This window comes from Podarcis gaigeae (assembly GCF_964106915.1).
Source record: "Podarcis gaigeae genome assembly, chromosome: 11".
Taxonomy (NCBI): domain Eukaryota; kingdom Metazoa; phylum Chordata; class Lepidosauria; order Squamata; family Lacertidae; genus Podarcis; species Podarcis gaigeae.
Genome location: NC_139687.1, coordinates 27,321,184 through 27,338,912, shown reverse-complemented (window position 1 = coordinate 27,338,912; position 17,729 = coordinate 27,321,184).

Sequence of the window (17,729 nt, the reverse complement as noted above, 5' to 3'; positions counted from 1 at the left end):
CCCTATTGAAACATGATTGTCCCAAACATTACTACTATTTGGACATAATATTAAAACATTTTTGTCCATTCAGGTACTCAGAAAGTGGTGCGTTTCAGCAACTTGGAAAGCATTGTATATTTTGAAATGTGTTTTACGTGCTTTAACTGTATAATGTTTTCATTGTGTGGTTTTTCTAGATGGTGTTGCATGACTACCCTGAGCTCAAGCAAGAGAAAGGGCATCATAAAACCTGAAATAACAGCAGCCGCAATATAAACTATTCTCCTTAGATCCCCCTGTACATTTTTTAAATATATATTAACAATGTTCATTGCGTGGACAGGCGGAGTCCCCAGATCCCGAGTGGTCCCCCCCGTCATGTGGAATAACGACTCTAGACAACGTGCTATGGGATTAAATTGGCCACAACTTTATTAAATTTCAAATGTGGGTAGACCTTGGCTCAGGCATTGGGCGTTCTCCCTCCCTAGTCCCCAGCCGGGGACCTAGGGAGCATCAGGGTTATCCAGTGTGTGTGTGGGGGGTGGGCCGGCTCTGGAGAACATATGTTCAAGCAGAGATAGCCGCCCCCGTTACGCCGCCGCAGGGGAGAGCAATGACGACCTTTCGGCGTACGGCCAAAGCCTCCCTTCAAAAACCCCTTTAACGGGGAACCCTGGTATCGCCGCCGCAAAGAGGAAGATGGACTAAAGGATTCCGCCCAAGGCCTGATACCGCCATAGTTGTGACGTTTTGCTACGGGAAAGGCGAAACCTGCCAATGCAGGGAAATTCCTTTCCGGCCCTTTAACAGCGACCTTATCGTAGCAGCGCCCGCATACCTGTGGAGACAGGTTAACCTGCAAAACCTATGAAGAAAAGTTAACCTGCAAAAGAAGACATTAACTGAGGGTGGGTAGGGTGGGAGAAGCTCTGGAGCCAAGTGAGGATTACCAATTAAGATCCACCCTCTATTGTGTGGGCAGGTAATCCCTCCCCTTACCTGGCCTGGTTTCCCAGGCAACGCTTCCCCCAGGTGGGATTGGACAACTCACTGGGGTAGGCGGGGACCTCCAGGGAAGGCAAAGCCTATGCTGATGGGGCCACTCCAGATCCAGGGCTGCACGCGTCCACGCAAAAGGCGCCCCCTGTTTTAAGTGGGGAGCGGTCATTGTTTTAATTGTCACTGCTACTGGCACCATTTGATTTTAAAGAACAAAAAACACAACACAATGGACATTATGAAAAATTAGCATTATATATTGCCACAGCTATTTTGACTGAGCAGAAACATACCCTGATGTGTGTTAAAGTGGATTGCAATAAATATAGGCTTTAAAAATCCAGCCGTGTTTATTGTGGATGGGAACAGATGTTCCAGCATTCAGGCTAGATAATGTAACCCTACAGGTTTAGAATTTAGTGGCATGTCTGAGGGAGTCTGAAAACATTTTGGGCAGCTGAAAATGTCCAGTTTCTCAACACTGTGCAAACATTACAGTGTTGACACCTCTTTGACTCATTCTTCCCGTCCACTAGACTGACTATTTGCATGGCTAACTGAAATAATTGCATATTGATAGCGAAGTGTCATAGATCTCAGTCACATGTTTCTTTTATCACATTTCAGCCTGTCATTGGGAAGGCTCCATCAGGAATTCAGTCTCTAAAAATGTTTTCTCCAGTGGTCTTATTTACATGTTACTATATTTATTAAATTTATATCTCACACCTTCCTCCGAAGGCAAACATGTCAATACTAAAAAATACAATTAAAATTTCTAAAAACAGTGGAAAGCAACCTTCTAAAAACAACTTAAAACTCCTAAAAACAATCACTTCCTCTCAAATGAATAATTTCAGGGTTGCCAGGTGCAGTAACATATAGCCACCAGGTGCCCAGGTAAGCAGGAATGTTTTAAAATCTCTCCTAAAAATTAATAGTGTGGGAAAGTGATTTTTTTTAAATATATTTTTATTAAGATTTTTAAACATAAATACATATATAATGATCAATATAACATATATCATAACATAGTTTCTTAACTTCTTTGGACTCCCTCACGTCTCCCGCTCCCACTTGCATCATTGTCAATTCTTGCCCGCAATTTATCATCTTGTTTACATTATTGTATCTCATTCATTTAGAATATAATCTAATAGTTCTCCCAAAGGTTTATGGTTTTTCCTCAATCACATTTAACGTCCTAATTGCATCTAATTTAGTGGTGGCCAATTATTTATGATCTAGCCTCCATCTTAACATTCAACCAAATTACAATGCTTTTTTAAATAAATCTTAAATTTCTTCCAATCTTCTTCAACCTTCTCTTCTCCCAGGTCTCGGATTCTGCCGGTCATCTCGGCTAGTTCCATATAGTCTATCAGTTGCATCTGCCGCTCTTCCAGCGTGGGTAGATCTTGAGTTTTCCAGTGCTTAGCGATGAGTATCCTTGCTGCCGTTGTTGCATACATAAAAAATGTTCGGTCCTTCTTTAACACCTTCTGGCCAACAATACCCAAAAGGAAGGCCTCTGGTTTCTTAGTGAAGGTATACTTAAATACCTTTTTTCAGCTCATTATATATCATTTCCCAGAAGGCCTTCACTCTAGGGCAGGTCCACCAGAGGTGAAAGAATGTTCCCTCATTTTCTTTACATTTCCAACATTTGTTATCAGACAAATGGTATATTTTGGCAAGTTTAACTGGGGTCATGTACCATCTATATATCATTTTCATTACATTTTCCTTCAAAGCATTACATGCAGTGAAGTTCAGCCCGTTGGTCCACAACCTTTCCCAGTCAGCAAACATGATATTGTGCCCAATGTCCTGTGCCCACTTTATCATAGCCGATTTAACCATTTCATCTTGTGTATTCCATTTTAACAGCAAGTTATACATTCTTGAAAGTACCTTAGTCTTAGGTTCTAACAGTTCTGTTTCCAATTTCGATTTCTCCACCTGGAACCCTAACTTTTTGTCATTTTTAAAAACTTCTTTAATCTGAGCGTAATGTAACCAGTCTCGCACTTTATCCTTCATTTTCTCCAAACTCTGCAATTTCCAATTGTCTCCATCTTTTTCTAATATTTCCCAATATTTTGGCCATTTGGCCTCCATATTGGGTCTTTTTCGGGCCTTAGCTTCCAGTGGTGAAAGCCACCTTGGAGTTTTATTTTCCAATAAGTCTTTATATTTTGTCCAGACATTAAACACTGCTTTTCTGACAATATGGTTCTTAAAGGCCTTATTGATCTTAACCTTGTCATACCATAAGTATGCATGCCAACCAAAAGCATTGTTAAAACCTTCCAGATCCAGAACGTCAGTGTCCTCAAGAAGTAGCCAGTCTTTTAGCCAGCAGAAAGCTGCGGCCTCATAGTACAGCTTTAGGTCTGGCAGGGCAAAGCCCCCTCTTTCTTTCGCATCAGTTAATATCTTAAACTTAATTCTGGGCTTTTTGCCCTGCCAGACAAACTTAGAGATGTCTCTCTGCCACTTCCGGAAGCACTCCGTCTTGTCCACAATCTGTAGTATTCTAAACAAAAACAACATTTTTGGCAATACATTCATCTTGATAGCAGCAATTCGGCCTAGCAAAGAAAGTTTCAATTTTGTCCAACTATCTAAGTCTCTCTTAATTTCTGACCAACATTTTTCATAATTATCCTTAAATAGACTCAGGTTTTTTGCTGTTATATTTACCCCTAGGTACTTTACTTTTTTAACCACATTTAGTTCTGTCTCTCTCTGAAACCGTTCTGACTCTGTAATTGTCAAGTTTTTTCCCAATACCTTAGTTTTCTGTTTGTTTAATTTAAATTCCGCCACCCGACCAAAATCTTGAATCAATTGTAATACTCTTTTCGTACTAGATTCTGGCTCCTGCAGGGTCAAAACTAGGTCATCTGCAAAAGCTTTAAGTTTATATTGTTTCGCTCCGACCTGAATTCCTTTCACCAACCGGTCCCCTCTAATCATGTTCAGGAACACCTCCAGAACCGAAATGAACAACAAAGGGGAAATAGGGCAGCCTTGTCGTGTTCCTTTTTCAATTTTAAACTCTTCTGTAACCACATTGTTGACTATCAATTTAGCCTTTTGTTCTGAATATATTGCATCAATCCCATTCTCAAAACCCCGTCCCACTCCCATTTCTTTTAAATTTCCCTTCATAAATTTCCAGGAGATATTGTCAAAGGCCTTCTCCGCATCTATAAAAATTAACGCTGCTTTTGTGTTTATATCTGTTTGCAAAAGTTCCAAGATGTCAATAATGTTCCTTGTGTTAGCAAACAAATGTCTACCTGGGAGAAAGCCTGCCTGGTCCTTATGAATTACTTCATTTAAAACTTTTTAAAGTCTACTTGCCAGAATGTCTGCAAATATTTTGTAATCCACATTTAAAAGAGAGATGGGACGATAGTTCTTAAGTTGTGTCTTTTCAGCTTCCGATTTTGGTATCAATGTGATAAAAGCTTCCTTCCACGATTCCGGCGCCCTCTTCCCCTCCATGATTTCATTGCTGACCTCCATCAGTGGTTGTATCAAATAGTCTTTTAATGTCTTATAATACTTGGAGGTCAGCCCATCTGGCCCTGGAGATTTGCCCAATTGCATGTTCTGAATGGCTTGTTATTTTGCAGTTCAGGATTGTCGTGTTATTTTGCAGTTCAGGATTGATCTATTTTCTTGTGACAGTTTTGGTAGCCCATTTTTTTTCCAGAAATTGTTTAATCTCAACCTCATCTTGCGGCCCTTGAGTGTATAATTTTTTGAAATATCTCTGGAAGCACTTTCTAATGTCCACAGGGTTCTGGATGTTTCTTCCTTCAATCTCTAAGTTTATAACTGTATTTAGTTTTTGTCTCCTCTTCAACTGCCAAGCTAGCAGTTTTCCACATTTATTCGCCGATTCAAAAGTTTTTTGTTTCATTAATTTAATCTTCCACTCTATTTCCTGATTTATCAATTTAGAATACTGTGCTTGATGAAGTTTAATTTCTTTCAAGATCGGCTGTGACTTCGGGTGTGATCTTAACTTCTTCTCTAATTCTTTAATTTTCTCCAAGATTTTATCTTTCCTCTCATTTTGTGCCCTTTTCTTTACCGTATTCTGTTGAATCAAGAACCCCCTCATCACGGCCTTGCTTGCGTCCCAGATGATTCTTTTTTCCATCGTAGTGTTCAAATTTATCTCAAAGTAATCTTTCAAAACTTTTTGGGCCTTCTTAGTGATCTCCTGATCTCTGAACAAATTGTCATTCATCTTCCATCTAAAGGAGCCGGTTGGTAGTAGTGTCATGTCCATCTTTACTGCGTTATGGTCGGAGCAGGTCTTTGGGCAGATTTCCACCTTTCTGACCTTCGGTGCCAGACCTCTAGATATCCATATTTGGTCGATTCTTGTCCAAGTCAGCTGGGCTTCAGAGAAGAATGTTCCCTCTCTTCCCAAGGGGTTCTTCGTTCTCCAAATGTCAATCAAGTCCATATTGTCAGTCATTTCGAAAAAAGTCTTTGGTAGTCTGCCATCTTTTGTAACATTTTGGTTTTGTGACTTATCCATGTTAGTTGATACGACCCCGTTCATATCTCCCATCATGATGATGTTATCGTAGTCCAGATGATCCAGCATAGTCTCATGCAACTTCTTGTAAAATTCCGATTTCCCTTCGTTTGGTGCATAAATTCCTAATATCAAGATCTTCTCTCCTTGATGTTGTATCTCAATTGCTAAAATTCTTCCATATTCATCTTTAAATAGAAGTTTAGGTGACAGGCTCTCTTTTGCATATATCACCACTCCTCTCTTCTTTACTCTATCCGAAGATATAAATTCCTGGCCAAGTCTTTTATTTATTAACACTTTTCTGTGGAGCCTGATCACGTGTGTTTCTTGTAGACAAATAATATCCAATTGTTCCTTTTTTAATATGTGAAAAATTTTCCTCCTTTTTTCCGGAATGTTGCAGCCATTTATATTCCAACTCAAGAGTTGCAGAGACATCCTGAATAAATCTGGTTATTTTCCTGGGGGTGGTATCTTATTCGCTGGATCTTCCGGTTCCAAGGGTGCAGGCACCGCTGGTACTCCAGGCCCAGAGGGTGATTCAATTCCTTTTTGAAGGTCCTCTCCGTATGCATTCAAGAATTTATCTCTGTCTTCCAATGTTCTGATTTTGATCTTCTTCCCTCTAAAAGTGAAAGATAGTCCTTGAGGGAACTCCCACCTGAAGATAATCGAGTTGCTCCTCAACAGTCTAACCAATTCAAGGTACAGATAGGTAGCCGTGTTGGTCTGCCATAGTCAAAACAAAAAAAAATTCCTTCCAGTAGCACCTTAAAGACCAACTAAGTCAGTTCTTGGTATGGGCTTTCGTGTGCATGCACACTTCTTCAGATTCCCACCACCCTTCTGAGTAATACCCCTCCCCACCTTCTCACTATATAGAAGGGTCTGGAAACTTCTGTTTCAGTGTATCTGAAGAAGTGTGCATGCACACGAAAGCTCATACCAAGAACTGACTTAGTTGGTCTTTAAGGTGCTACTGGAAGGAATTTTTTTTTGTTTCAATTCAAGGTAGTCAGATCTAAGGTCAAGCAGTTGTTTAGGAATATCCTTGAAAATTTCAATTCTTTTGTCCGAGATGTCCAGTGACTTTTCGTAGTGTAGGCCCAAAATCTTGTCCCTTTCCTCCTTTGATCTCAGTGTTATCAAACAGTCTCTGGGTTTCTCTTTCTTTACAAGTCTTCCAAGCCTGAAAGCGGATACGATTTTAAAATCCTTTTCCTCTAAGTTCCAAAACTTGGAAAATTCTTTAGTCAAGAACTCATCTAAGTTGCCTTCTTCCACTTCTGGTATCGACCTTATCCTTAAATTGCTTTCCCGATTCCGCATTTCTATCATAGAGAGATAGGTCTGGTGTTCATCTACTTGTTTACAGAGTGGTCTTACCTCTTGTTCCAAAATTCCAAGTCTTTGGCTAGTATCCTCAGCCAATTTCCGATTTTCTGCTGTGGCCCCCGTCAATTCTCCAATTGCTTGTACATTCTGTGCTACTTGTCCAGTTAGTCTATTTAAGCATTCTGTATTTTGATCAATTTTACCTGTTTGCTCATCAGCTTTCTTATCCAGAGATTCCACTCTCTTATCCAAAGATTCCAATTTTTCAAAAATTTTCTCTAGAATAGAAGTAGTTGCTCCTGAGGCCATATCTTCCAATTGTAATTGCTCAGTTTCTTCCTCCCCTGCTTTTGGCAGAGAAGCGGCTTCTTCCTCTGAAGGCAGAGTAGGTACAGATGATCTACGTGCCTGAGAAGCTGAGGTTAAAGTTGTTAAAGTTGTTTGTCTGGTTTTAGGTCCCTTTTTTCTAGCGCCACTCATTCCAAAGTTATCTAAAAGTCAAGGTCAAGCTGAGTTGTTCCCATGAGAAAACAACAGCCCAGATGGTAACAGTCAAACAGGAGGCCAGGAAAAGGAAAGTAAAATAATGTCACTGCTGTAAATCCCAAATCCTCTAGGGGGAGCTTAAAATGTCTTTAGGGGAGAGATCAATTCTAGTAAAATTGCTGAAATCAAATTTAAAGTCCAGGAACCTTCAGTAACAGGTTTTAAGCAGAGTTAGTATTAGTAGCCACATTGTTTCAGACAGTGCATACTGGTATTTCGAATGATGCTTCAAAATAGCAAGTCCCCTCAGATTGTTGCAATTTTTGATTCAAAGTAACCAAATCTGCAAACTGACAGCTCAGTTGCTCAGGCAGCTCCAGCACCTGGGTTCCTTACTCAGTTTATATTTCCAATAGAAGAAAGGTATCACAATGCAAGTATAGAGCATAAAATCAAGTGCTTAAAGTCCTTATTCACTTACAGAAAAGTTCAGTGGTTGCTCAGATCCGTTAAGTTAAAAGTTCTTTCTTTGCCTCCACTCCTCCAGCTCTTTGCTTTAAAGTTCAATGACAGCAGAAGACGGACTTCCTGTTTTTCGTCACTCCGCTTTCAGCCAAATTCAATAAATTTTGAGTTTCCAATTAAATAAAGTCCTTCTTTACTCACGGGTTGTTGCTTTTCCAAATCAGAAAGTTTCAAGAAGAAAGGTCAGTGCTCACCGGCAGCAGCAGCGCGGCTTCACTCCGCAGATTTGCGATCAACTCACAGCGCCGCGATACCCCCTCTACGTTCTGGAGCCCCTTACGGGGTTCCTTCTGCGTTTTGGGAGCCGCTTCTGGCGCCCGCCGAGTCTCAAGACCACAGGCTCTTGCTGCCTGTGGGTTTTCGATGTGGGTCTCCGCTTCGCCATAGCGGACGACCCAGTTTCCGCGGAGCTTCCTCCTCACGAAGTGAAGAGGACCGCCATTACCGTTCGCACCGCCTCCGGAAGTCTCAGTGTGGGAAAGTGATTCATCTCACTAGGGAGGACATTCCACAAATGGAGAACTGGCTTTCAGAAGGCCTAGTTACTGGACCTGCCAACTGGGTATAAGCCCCAGTAGTGGCATCAACAACAGAGCCTTCCTGCTGATCATGGGGGCTGAGATGGTTGATACTGGAGAAAGCACTCTTTCAGATACCCGAGTCCCAATCAATTTAGGGCTTTGTATGCTACTACTAATATCTTGAATTTGGCCCATTAGCTGACTGGCAAACTGGCAACCCCTGCAGTGTTCTAAGAACTGATGCTCATGTCTAGAGAGCAAACAGGGCCATATGGGTTGTTGGACCACACATTTAACCTTACCTGCAAAGTTGTACTCCTCCTTCTGTCCCCATCACTGTTAAGCATCACATCTGGAGGGGAGAAACTTTCCTGTGGATGGAGGCTCCCCACACAGTTAAGAAATCAGGGCAATCAGGATTTTCAATTGCACAGGGAACCTCCATTTATATAGAAGACTCCCTATTGCTCAACATGGCAATGGCAACATTGTGCATAAAAGAAGCAATGCAACTTAGGGACATGGGTAAGCACATGGCTCCACATCTGCTTTCACCACCCTGGTCCTCTACTGGAGAGTAATGCATGAAGAGGACTATTTTGTTGCTCCTGATTCCTCTAAGAACCAAGTGGTTTACAGGTATCCATCAACCATTCTAAGATCTGACTGCCTTAATGGCTGCTGGTGCTACCTGACCCACAGCAGACTGAAAAACAAGTGCTTTTCCAGGTATATAACATTTCATGGAGAGCAAGTCAAGGCTAACTAGGGAAGATGGATTGAGAACACTTTGGTAACATTCCTCTATTAATGAACTTACATAAAAAGAACAGTGAGAAGATAAGAAAAGACTGCTAGATCACACCAATGGCCCATCTAGTGTAGCATCCTCTTTTTGCAGTGGCCAACCAGATGTACGTGGGAAACTTGCAAGTAGGACTTGAGCACTCCTGTGGTTTCTAGCAACTGGTATTCTGACTCTTTACTGCCACCAACCATGAAGGCAGAGCATAGCCATCATGGTGAGAGGCTAGATATAAATAATATTATCAGGATATTTAAAACAGGCAATAGCTTTTCTTGACCTGAGTAACAGATGCACATGATTTATTCATTATCCAAACATAATATTCCCTGATTGTTCAACAAACGCATATAAATAAATTTGTGGATATTCTACTGTGCTCTGCATTCACTACTATTCTGGCCTTTTTATAGAAGGACATCTTCATTAATGCTGCAATTCCATGCCTGTTCACTCTGTTTGCCTATGTTCAGTGGAGTTAGGTAAACATGCATAAGGCTGCTTCCTAAAACATTTTTTTTTAATCCATGATTAAGGACCTATTAATAGATAGTACAGGTAATTTAGTGGAATTAGTTGTGCTATGTAACAGATCACAAGAAAATATTTCTTTCCTTCTTCAATTCCTTCTGATTGTAATTGTTTGCCTTGTACATAAATGCCCGTTTTTCTGTTATTATTTAATCCACAAGGTCTACTACTGCAAAGGGATGTACAAGGGGCTCATTTTAATTTTCAAAGAAGGGTTGGATTATGAAGATACATAGCAGATTTGGAGTCCTCCATCACTAAAGCTTTGACAAAAGTATTCAGTAATCCATAATTGCCACACTTCTCCTTAACCTCATAACTATTAAAGGCACCAGAACTGAATGTGATAACTCTACGACATAGGCTAGAACATGTTCACTTCATCTACCTGAAAAAAAAGTTATCAGTGCATTTGGAGGAATGAGAAGCTTGATTTGATAACCAGCAAGATGTAGCTAAAATAGCAATTGCTTTCTTACACATGAATCCATGTGTAAGAACTGCTTAATGAGAACATGGGTGCAATGCAAGAGAAATATGTGTTCTTGAAAAATTGTAAAACTTTAAGTCATAGCTAAGCTGCTTTACTTGATTGGAGATATCTGCAGCAATACTACAGGCACAGTTCCACACTGTTCCAAGGTCAGGCAGGTGAGTTTGGATATGCTGTTGTTTATTTGGGCAAACACCATTTGAAAATAACAAGATGAAAACAGCTACAGTTTCTGAGGCTGCGGTAACATTTCATTGCAAGAAGTGCATATACACAACACTTTCCCGTGAAATTTCTGAGAGCACCTTGACAGAAAACTTTGTGTCCTTTTTACCTGAAAGGAAAGATCTCCATACTAGAGACCAGAGAAGTGCAAAAGAGTTGATCTGTAAGATTTGTATTCTCCTTGCTCTCAAAAGGAATTCAAAGAAACATAGATAGAATTCCTCAGTTTTAGCCTCACATTAATCTTAAGAGACACATGAAACACAGTGCCTTGCCTAGGCTCACACAGTAAGCTCCATGTATAAGAAGAGATCTGAACCTAGGTCTCCAGCAACAAAGTTCTGAGGGGATGAGAATGGGCTGTACCACTTATTACTGGGGGCAGCCACTGAGACCATATAAAACCGGTCCTGAAAGACCTACATTGGCTCCCTGTACGTTTCTGAGCACAATTCAAAGTGTTGGTGTTGACCTTTAAAGCCCTAAACAGCCTCGGCCCAGTATACCTGAAGGAGCATCTCCACCCCCATCGTTCTGCCCGGACACTGAGGTCCAGTGCCAAGGGGCTTCTAGCGGTTCCCTCACTGCAAACCAGGGAACCAGGCAGAGGGCCTTCTCAGTAGTGGCACCTGCCCTGTGTAATGCCCTCCCACCAGATGTCAAAGACAACAACTACCAGACTTTTAGAAGACATCTGAAGGCAGCCCTGTTTATGGAAGTTTTTAATATTTGATGGACTATTGTATTTTAATATTTTGTTGGAAGCCGCCCAGAGTGGCTGCGGAAACCCAGCCAGATGGTTGGGGTACAAATAATAAATTATTATTATTATTACTACTACTACTACTACTAGGGACGCGGGTGGCACTGTGGATAGAACTTGCCGATCAGAATGTTGGCGGTTCGAATCCCCGTTGCTCGGTCCCTGTTCCTGCCAACCTAGCAGTTCGAAAGCACATCAAAGTACAAGTAAATAAATAGGTACTGCTCTGGCAGGAAGGTAAACGGCGTTTCCATGCGCTGCTCTGGTTCACCAGTAGCGGCTTAGTCATGCTGGCCACATGACCTGGAAACTGTATGCCGGCTCCCTCAGCCAGTAAAGCGAGATGAGTGCAGCAACCCCAGAGTCAGCCACGACTGGACCTAATGGTCAGGGGTCCCTTTACCTTTACCTTTACTACTACTACTACTGAAGATGGAGAATCAAATTTTCAAATATTCCTCTAGAATGAGAAGCTCTCATATGTGGACAACTAGTACAGAAGGGTGTGGACTGGATTAGAACTTTCATTCCTGATGTGCAAGGTTTTTGTGGGAGAGGGGAGCCCTTGAGTACTGGATAATGCCAACTTCCACAAATTACCTAAAGTGGGTTGGTCTGCTACAAGAATAGCCAATGTGGTTGCCTCCAGATGCTGAGCACTACAATTCCCATCAGCCGCAGACAGCCGGGCCAGAGTTCAGGGATGATGCAGATTGGAAGTCCAGAACATCTGGAGGGTATCCCTGCTCTGCTATATACTTCCTCAGGCTCTTACCACTTTATTCTGATGCAAGCAGAGACCAAGCCTTCAACCCACACTGGATCTGGAATGACACTAAAAAGCAGCTTTCTTTTTAAAGAAAGGAATAATAAGTGTTTTGCCAGTAGGTATTTCAACCCTTTGTCATGTGGAAGTCAGTCTGTCTCTCACACATGCCTAGCAGAGCTGCCAAATGCCTTTGACAGGCACTGAGCTGTCCACATTAGCTCTGTTTTCTTGAAGGACAGTGACTCATAGAAAACCAGAGTCTTTTATTTTATTTTATTTTATTTTTTAAAAAATACCTCTGAAGGGAAGTTTGAGAATGCATGGAGTAAAATATTGCTGGCAACATAATGGCCTTCTTGAGATGTTTATCCTGTTCATGAGAAGCCCTAATTGTGCTGACAGCTAAAGAGCTCTTATTTGGTTTTATTTTTTTTATAATAAAAAATCTTTAAAATGCCACATGTAACTAGAACCAATCTAATATATTTTGTCTTCCTATCCAGACATAAATCTATCTGAACTCTTGTAGCAAAATAAATGCAGGGCAAATTAAATCTTCCCTGTGAAATGACAAATGGAAGCTTTGGAAATGGAAGGAGATGCTGAAAAATAAACATATCTCTCAGGATTTTATTTCAGTAGCAAGAAGAAACATACCCAAGCAGCAGGGAGGGACACAGCGATTTCCTCTTATATTTGATCCACAGTTGTCTTTTCGGCCTGGATGTGCTATGGGGAAGAGTTTCTTGCAAGCACAGGACGGCAATACATCCTTGAGCTGGCATTAACTTCCAGAGGACAATTGCTCTCCTCAAGGTTAGCCAGCAATAATATCAATGTTCAGATTGTTAAGAACATGACGCCTTGAAAAGATTGCACATTCAGCATCTAATCAAGAGGTGAAAATTTAACTATGTGCTATTCTTGATAACGACAAGGCTGAGAGATAAAGTTTTTAGAAGTCTCAAAAGATCTACAGCTAAGTTTGGCTTGTATCTAATTTCTCCATGTAGATTCCGAATCCATCATTTGCCTATCTACTCCCTTCTACTGAGCAGAAAAGGTCAAGTGCATTCAAAGGCAAATCTCCCAAACATTTACATACAGACCCATAGAACACACATGATTTTCCAGCATCCAATACTAAATCACCTGTCTCAATAGTGTATGTTAGCTGGGAAGAGGCAGGGCTGCCAAATCCCTTTATTTGCAGGCTGTACAGCTCTATTGCTCAGGATAGTGACTGCTGCAATAACCTGCAGTGTAGCTGTTTAAGTGATAAAGGTTTGCTAGGAGACTTCATCCATACATTGCATCATATCATACTAACAAAAGCCTTATCTGAATTGATTTATTTTGGTATCCTGGTTTTTTTTATATGTATCTCCCTGGGTAGAGGAGCTAGAAAATATCCCTAAAGACACATGTTGCCCTCTGCATATGCTTTCTATTCAACAAAAGAACAATAACACTATTGTTCTGAACTGTGAAAAGGAATCTCATACTTTATCCTATGAAAGGAAGCATGGATTTCTGCCCTAGGATATAACATTGCATGTGTGCTTAAAGCACTGCTCTGGGCTCCTTTGAGAGGGAAGTTGGGATAGAAAATTAATGAATGAATGAATGAATGAATGAATGAATGAATGAATTAACCACCCGATCAATAAAGTAACTATGTATGTTTGAAGCAGAGATGAGGAACCTGTGATCTCCCAGATGTTGTTGGATTCCAAATCCCATAAGTCACAGCGAATATTGATAATGGGATGATAGGAGTTTGTGCTGGTTTTTAAACAATGTCTGGAGGACCACTGGTTTCTCATTCCTGGCTTAAAAGTTAATTCTCTCTTTTCCTCCCTCTCACACACCTTGTGGTATCTTGCCCAAACTGACCATGTCTGCTGGCAGGGGACCATCCAGAGGGGGGGGACACACATTGAGGTGTCCCCGCCTTACTTGGCTGGAGAACTTACATTGCAAAATTCATGGAAGTGCGAATTTTGAAGGATGGCTGGGTTTCAGTTTGTGTTTTGTTTCAGAAAGTCGGAATTTAACAGATTCACCTTTAAACGTAAACTGACTCGAACTTCTCCCCCATCTCGAGCTATGGAATATTTTGCTGTCAAGGATTCCAAAGTGTAATAGGGGCTTCCAAATGGGCCACTGAGATCTTGTGAATGAATCGTCAGCAACAGGTATTTTTAACTTACTAGCTTTCCCCTGGAAATTGTGAATCTAGTCAGTTGAGGAAAATGTGTTGCCGACAACTCATTCATGATATTTCAATGGACCATTTTCCCTGGAAATTGTGACTGTCTTAAATGGTGGGGGGGGGGATATGGGCTAGCGTTTTGATGGCAATGGTGTCGTGTGGGTGTTGGGAAGGAAAAAGAAATCCTTGCATGCATGAGAAGCACCAATCTCATAAAACAGTGGTTTTCAACCAGTGTGCCGTGGCACTCTGGGGTGCCCTGAATGATGGTCAGGGTGTCAGGATATTTCCGTTCCTCCTTAAAAAGGGAACAGGCTGTTGTGTGTCACATGCCTGTGTACTTCCTGCTCACTGGAAGTTTCTGTTTTGTATATAGCATTTGTTCTGTCTGTTTTTCCTTGACATGGATGCAAGCAGTCATGTTTTTCCCTTGTTCTGACCAACGTTGAATAAAGCTGTAAATATGCTCTCCTGGGTGAATCTTCCGTTGGGGAAAAGGGTGTGCACGAGTCTTGGAATGCATCTGTCGCTAATTGACTGATGCTGTTCCAACGGGAGACCGAAGATCGTCATGGAGGCCTGATGCCTCTGTCTCCCTGGCAGTATCTCAACACAGGGGTGCCACGAGCAACACTGGCCTCTGTCCCTCTTTCCTTTTCTCCCTCTCATGTGTCTGCCTCCCAAAGGCTTGCATAGCTGTTTGTTGCAGCAGCTGTGGCTTCAAGCTCTGCAGGTGAATGGTGCCTCTGGTGCTGGCCAGGGTGTGCTGGTTGCCTGTGAGCTGAGTGCCCAGTGCCAAAGGGGAATCTTTCTGCCATGCAGGCCTGGCAGTGCCTTCTACCGCCACTGCTACCTCCCAAGGTAAGGTGCTGGCCTCATGTTCACCTTTGGCCAGTCTCTCTTGGGCCACTAAGGCTGGGGCATGCTCTTCCCAGGCCATTGTGGGGCAGTGTGAAGAGGCACCTCTCTTTGGGGCTCAGAGATCAGGGGCGGCAGCAGCAGCTGCCCGGAGAACTCCCAAAGTGAAGGGAGGGGAGGGAGGCTGAGGGAACGCTCCACAAGGGAGGGTGTTCAAAAAAAGGGTGAGAGGCTGCCAGCTCTGCAGGCAAGTAGTGACATAACTGGACTCCTGAGCCCCACAGAGCCAGTGTGGTGTAGTGGTTAAGAGCAGTAGACTTGTAATCTGGTGAACCGGGTTCACATCCCCGCTCCTCCACACGCAGCTGCTGGGTGACCTTGGGCTAGTCACACTTCTTTGAAGTCTCTCAGCCTCACTCACCTCACAGAGTGTTTGTTGTGAGGGAGGAAGGGAAAGGAGAATGTTAGCCGCTTGGAGACTCCTTAGGGTAGTAAAAACTCTTCTTCTTCACAGGGGTGCTACAGGTGGTCAAGGGAGCTGTGGACTCAAAAAGCTTGAAAACCTCCACCATAATAGGATATGCCTATCTGGAGGGACCCCATGTGATCTGGCAACACTCACTCCCATCTCCTGCCTACTAATATATGGTTCAGATTTAAATTAGATCATCCATGAACATCTTCCAAACCTTAATAAATGTGATTAAAAACAGAACTGTGATCAGTGTCTGTTGTTTATCATCGTCCCAACTGTTATTTACATCAGTATTTCACATCTTCATGTCTAAATCTTACCCTGAAATGCAATAATAATAAAAACGAGAGCCTGCAGAGAATGGAAGGAAGTGCGTTTGGCTGCCTCTGAACACCTGCGAATACCTTCCTTCCTGCTCAGCAGCTGCAAAGGAATACCAAAAGTAAAATCATAGCATGGATTGATCCTGTTTCCCTTTGCATACTTGGCTCAGCAAATGAATGCAGATGGCTGCAACACTCTTCCAGGAAATTGTTCTGAGCTGTTATGTATATCTTCGATGTATTGCTATAACAGACCAAACAAGAGAAATATCCTCTACAAGAGGTTCAGGCCTGCCAGCAGAATTGACCCTATGCATGTTTTCTCATGCTCTAACTTGGGATACATTCAGACATGCACTTAGCAAACCACCATTTCCACTGTGTCAGGTTGACTTCCACTTTATCAAAACCAGATGTACAGTGTAAAAGCAGCAAAAAGTCTTGCGGCACCTTAAAGCAGGACAGCCAATGTGATGCCCCTCAGCTTGGCCACAACTTCAGAAGGGCACCATGCCTTAAAGTCTAACACATTTACTATGCCATAATAAATTTGTAAGACTCCAGTCCTAACCACACTCGCCTGGGAGTTGTTGGTATCTGTCTTTCCTGGAAGACAATGGAGGAATGTGCTTTTGGGAGGGAAGTCAAACCATTGGAGAGTTTCAGCACCTGCTGTGGCTGAAGAGACCGATATGGGAGAGACATGTTTTCTTGCAGCTGGGGTGTTCTCAGAGGTCATTCCTCCTCTGGTCACTGCTCAATCACATGGGTGAGGTACAATTATGATGATGATGATGATGATACAGAAGGTCTCTGGTTCATTAAATTTGCCAAATTGCTACTGAGCTAAAGCCCTATACCGTTCTGGACCTGAGCATTTGAGAATCCCTTACATCCTGCCCCAGGCACTTAGATCTGAGGGTGAAAATTTGTGGATGGTCCCACTCATCCCTGGAGTAAAGCATGCTGTGGCTTATTTCTACCCCTTTCCTTTGGAATAAGCAAAAAAACTGAATAGCAGCTTCCCTGAAGCAGCCTTCCCCAACCTGGTGTCCTCCAGATCAGGCGCACCCTTGGGATTATGGGGGCCCTCTGCCACAACACAGATGTGCGATGTCACATGCACATGCTTGCACCTAGTGCGTGTGATGTCACATACACTACATGCAGGTGTGTGCATGTGATATTGCACGTTGTAGCCGGGGGTGGCTCCTCTTCCTCTTCCTCCTCCTCTCCACAGCCAGTGAGGCACCCTTTTCCAGGGGGTGGGGCTCAAACAAGCCTCTCCCTGTGGAGGGGAGGGCTTGCTAACTAGTTACAGAGGACAGGGCCGAACTGCTTCTCTCTCGGAGGTGGCGCCACTGCCATATGCCAGCTTTTCCTATTGGCTTTGTGGGTGGCCAGCCCCCACAGTTACATTATTGTGGGTGCCCAAGCACCCACAGCCCCCTGGAGCTGGCATCTATGTTCCAGATGCAACTCCCATCAACTCCCTGACCACTGACCATGCTGGCCAGTGCTAATGGGATTTGTTATCCAACATCAGCTGGCAAGTACGTAACTGGGGAGGGGTGTCCACATGACTCTGCACAAGTTATTCTATTGAGGTGTGTTATTCAATGCCAGGGCACATGCTTTGCCTCCAGAAGGTCCCAGCTTCAGTTTTGAGCAACTCAAGAAGATCCATGTCTGAACCCCTGGAGAGCAGCTGTCAAGTGGAGCTAGAAAGTTCCATTGTTTGATTCAGGATAAGGTCACTTTCCATGTTCTAGACACTTATCCAAATCTCATGCACTCTGAAGTGAGGTAGAAAGTGACCTCAGAAAGTGATATTTTCAGTTCATGTCAAAT